The sequence below is a fragment of the Macadamia integrifolia genome, chromosome 11 (assembly GCF_013358625.1).
Source record: "Macadamia integrifolia cultivar HAES 741 chromosome 11, SCU_Mint_v3, whole genome shotgun sequence".
Taxonomy (NCBI): domain Eukaryota; kingdom Viridiplantae; phylum Streptophyta; class Magnoliopsida; order Proteales; family Proteaceae; genus Macadamia; species Macadamia integrifolia.
This window is the reverse complement of record NC_056567.1, coordinates 9,486,397-9,491,106: the sequence shown is the minus strand read 5'-3', so window position 1 is coordinate 9,491,106 and position 4,710 is coordinate 9,486,397.

Genomic DNA, 4,710 nt, shown 5'->3' with positions numbered 1-4,710 from the left:
CTAAAAAGGAAAACTTTAGAAATTTATGTGCTATATCTATGCTCGGATCTCCAGTTTAAGACCGAGGTTTTAACCGGTTAATCTGTTGGTTTCAAATTAAATTGAAACCGTGAAAATCAAACCATTTAAATCGTCAAAATCAATCCAATTAACCCGTATAACGATTAAATATTTGGTTGTTTTAGTTAATAAAACATAATGGTTTAATTTAGGGAAGAATTAAGGACCATAAAGGTTGTCTAATAGTCTATTCAATAATTTATTCCTATTAATCCTTGCTTGTTCAACAATGTCTTATTTAGTTTGATACAAGATTGAAGCATTTATCAAAAAAAGTAAATTTTAATAAACATCGAATAAACTAGCAAACCGATTAAAAATCGTATAGAATAAACCGCAATCAAAACCATTTAAAATCATGAAATTGACACCGTTTAAAAACCATGGAACTAAAACCGTTTATTAAATGATTGCGGTTTTAGAAAGTGCAACCATTTATTAAATGGTGCGATTTTGATTTCAACCAAATAAATGTGAATCAAACCGAATCACACCGTATATATTGAAACTGAACCAATTAACACCCTTACATATAAGAAGGGACATTGGAGTCTACTTGCCTATAAAATCAACACCATCTAATCTACCTCATGGTAGATCTAGGTGTTTCACCCATATATAAGCCTGTTCCGGTCTTAAAATTTAAGGCATACTGTATTGGTGAAATCAGAGAGAAACTCTACTACAAAATTAGCACCATCTAACTTGACTCATAGTAGAACTAGGTGATCACCCTATATATACCGGTAGGCATCGACTTTCGGAAGTTCTTTGATTCTATTTCAATGGTTTAGGTGGAGTCATAGTAGGACCTAGGAAGGACCAATTGCTCTTCCAACCTTCTCTGACCATTGCCTGTGCCTCTTGTAATCAAAGATGGCAAAATGGTTAGAAGTTAGAACATGAAAACTACACATTTAATGGAGAAAAAGGGAAATGGTAAAAGGCAAAGGAAAACTTGGAGGAAAAAAGGACTATAAACGGATGAAAAAAAGAGTAATTGTTAGTTAGATGAGTCAAGTCAAGCATTGTAAAGAATAAAATAGGCTGAATGAGGAGATGATCTAGATGAGAAAAAAATCGTCTGTAATTCTGATCTCGTACAATTCCGTTTAGTTATACCAGATCTGGACCATTGTATTGATATCAATACACGTGTCACCGCTTGAAGGTGGTATTGCACGGAATTGTACGAGATCGGAATTACAGACGATTTCAACCCGATCTAGATGTGACTCTCACTACTTCTCACCTCTCTCTTCCCTATTGTATGTGACTTTACGAAAACTTGATACAATATTCAATGTCCTGAGGTCTTTATGGGCTTTTTATTTCTCATGCTTTGTTGTTTACTCTCACTACTTTTGACAATACATTTTGTACTTTGCTAATAGGCTGATCCTTACTTATCAACCGTACATTATATGTTCATCAAAAATCTGATTCATGCATATTTTTCCCCATCAAATCTATCCTTTTTTTTTTTTTTTTCATTCTTGGTAATAATCCAATTTAAACATTTAACCATTTACCCAGCTAGTCCCATGCACCCTCTTCTAATGATTTCTTGTCACAAGGCCAACTCTATATTGGTTGAAACTTAACATAGAAGAGGAGATATCGGGGTCTACTTTACGTATAAAATCAGCACCATCTAACCTTTCTTTGGGTGAATTAATAATTGCGTTAAAAAATCGATGAGGGAGAACATATTCCCTCAGGGAGATTACAAACTCAATAAGAGTAATCAAAGTCCACAAAAGACAACATTCAAGGCCACATGGGCTTAAAATAAAAAGAGCCAAGAAGCCCAAAAAACTTAAAGCCCACATGGTCTGAACAATAACCAAAGAGCCCAAAGTAAGGAAGAGAGGCAAACAAAGAAATTTCAGGTAGGATTCCACCAAACCCTACCCATTGTATCTTGTCACTTCAACTTCCAGCCATCAAGACATGAATCAGAGCTCCGGTAGAAAAAAGGCAACCATCTAACCAACCTCGTGGTAGATCTAGGTGTCCACCCATAAGCATGATCCGGTCCTAAAATTTAAGTAGTATACCTTATTGGTGGAATCATAGAGAAATTCTGCTACAAAATTAGCACCATATAACCTGCTCCATGGTAGAACTAAGTGCCCATACTTGAGAAGCTCTTCGATTCTATTTCCACGGTTTACGCTGAATCATGGCAGGAAGAGAATTAGTTGCTCTTCCAACCTTTTCAGACCATTGCTTGTACCTCCTGTAATCAGACATGGCTAATAGTCGGGGCAAAGGAAAAATACAATCATAGGAACAAAAGGACTATAGACGGATGAAAAAGAGTTATTTTCACTTAGATGAGGCAAGTCCAACATTGTAAAGATTAAGATATTCAACGTCTAGAGTCACATGGTTTGCTGTTTAGTCCCACATTGGAAAGTCTTCAAAACATTTTCCATTTTATAAGCTCATGATTTGCCAACACTTACCGCCGAGTTCAGTAGCGCGAGCTTGTAACCAAGTGGGGTATTAGCGTGATCGGACGTTGGTTCAGTTCTTGTTGGGTCGGGTTCAATGGTGCAAATCTTCTGGCCTGCCCATTCCAAGTGGGGAGCCGAGCCATGTGGTCCGGGCGAAGGCCCGGACTTCAGGGTTCCTAGGGTGGAGGGCACTGCGCCAGGCTGGTTTCACAGAGCAGCGACAACCTCCCACTCCTAACGGTGGAAGGATAACAGGCCGGTGTGCCTTGAGCCCATTGTGCCCCAAGAGATGATCCCAATCGGACGGTCACCTTTTTGGCCTTTCCACTCAAATATTATGACTTTTATACCCTTCAATGAATAACTTTTTGCTCGTTTTGATTTTAAGAAGTGAAACTAAACTGCTGGTTTTGGACTGATTAAAACAAGTATGCTTTGCAATTTTATTTGAAGAGTATTTCATTCTCCTCCTTTAATTATACAAGTCTTTGTATATATATTATTGTAAATATATGAATTAATATCCAACGGTACTAATTAGGGGTGCAACAAGGTTGAGTTGGACTGAGCTTCTTAAAACCTTAACCCAATCCTTAGTCCCCTTAACTAGGCCCAAACTTGCACTAACTCAGGGTCAGGGCCGTAAAACTTCAACCCAGGCCCTACCCTTCAGGGTTTAGCCCAACCCTTACCCGCCTTAATAGGCCTTAATTTTTCAAGGTCGGGTCGGGATGACCCTGACCCTGACCCTGATTGACCCTAACCCTGGTTTGCCATCAAGGGCCAGGATAGCCCTGATTAACCCTGACTGTAGTTTGCCATCAAGGGCCGAGCATACCTTGACCCTGACCCTACAAAATATGAAATAACTTAAAAATAAAAAATATTCATAATAAAGAGGAGATAAAAAAGACAAAGTTACAAATTACTTGTTATGAAGAGAACATCCTAAAGCAAATATTCAAATAATACAAATAACTTTAACTATTATGATAAATAAAGAGGAGATCATCATAAGAAAATAAATAATCCAAAAAACTTCAATTATTTGTCATGATAAACAAAAAGATCATCATAATAAGACAAATTACAAGAAAACTAAACCTCCACTTGATGAGAGTGAAGAAAAAAACTTCAGGTTCAAGGAACAAGATTTGTAGAAAATGATTTTATACCAATTTTTACTATATTAAATATATATATTGATAATAAAAGTCGATAATAAATATTCATATCAACAATTACATATTGATTTAAGATGGTAATTTAAAAAAATATGTTAATTATTTTTCATTTTATTAATAATAATTACTAAAAAAGAATTTCTTTTCTTGTAGAAAAAGGAAAAGAGATCTTTTTTATTGGTAAAAATGATAAGAGAGATCAGTGATATTGTGAGAAGATATATTAGGAGTTCTGAGGAGTCAATGACTCAATGTGAAATAATATATAAAATTAGGTTAAAATCAATGTCACAACTAGGGCCATAATCAGAGTCAACATCAAGGGCAAAAATTAGGGTCGGGTTCAAGGCGGGCTTGGCGGGCTAAGGACATCAACCCTTACCCGCCCTGGCCCTGACTCAAGGTCAGAAATTTCAGGGTCGAACCGGCCCTCAGGGCCAAAATTTTCAAGTTTGTACTTGTTTTGGATCAGGGAGGGTCTGAGCCATCAGGGCCAAACTTGCACCCCTAGTACTAATATTCTTCTTTAAAATTGTAGAGTAATTTACATCCCCTCCCCTATATTTTGCTTTTATTCTAACCCCCTTCCCTGTGTTGTCAAATATTCTTTAAACCTCCCCTGTCAGATAATGCTTTTAGTAGACTGTTCATTGTAGATGTTAAAATTCGATTCTACCCTTCTGCCTTTAACAACTTATTCATTTTCTAATTTTCCCTTATCCCGACGCTCTAACCCCCAATATGAAACCCTCACATTTTACTCACCCCCATCACCACGACAATGGTGACGAAGACCGATCGATCTCCACCACCCCTGTGATGTAAGTTTCTGCAACCTTGATCCAATGGATTCTCTTCCTAATCTTACAAATTCCCACCTCACGTGATCCAATGGATTCTCTTCTGTCATTTTCCTGTATCAAAATGCTTTTGTTAATTAGAAAAACACCTCAACCAAAAACAAACAAAGCACAGTGAGAGAGAGTAGAGAGACTTACTTTGGA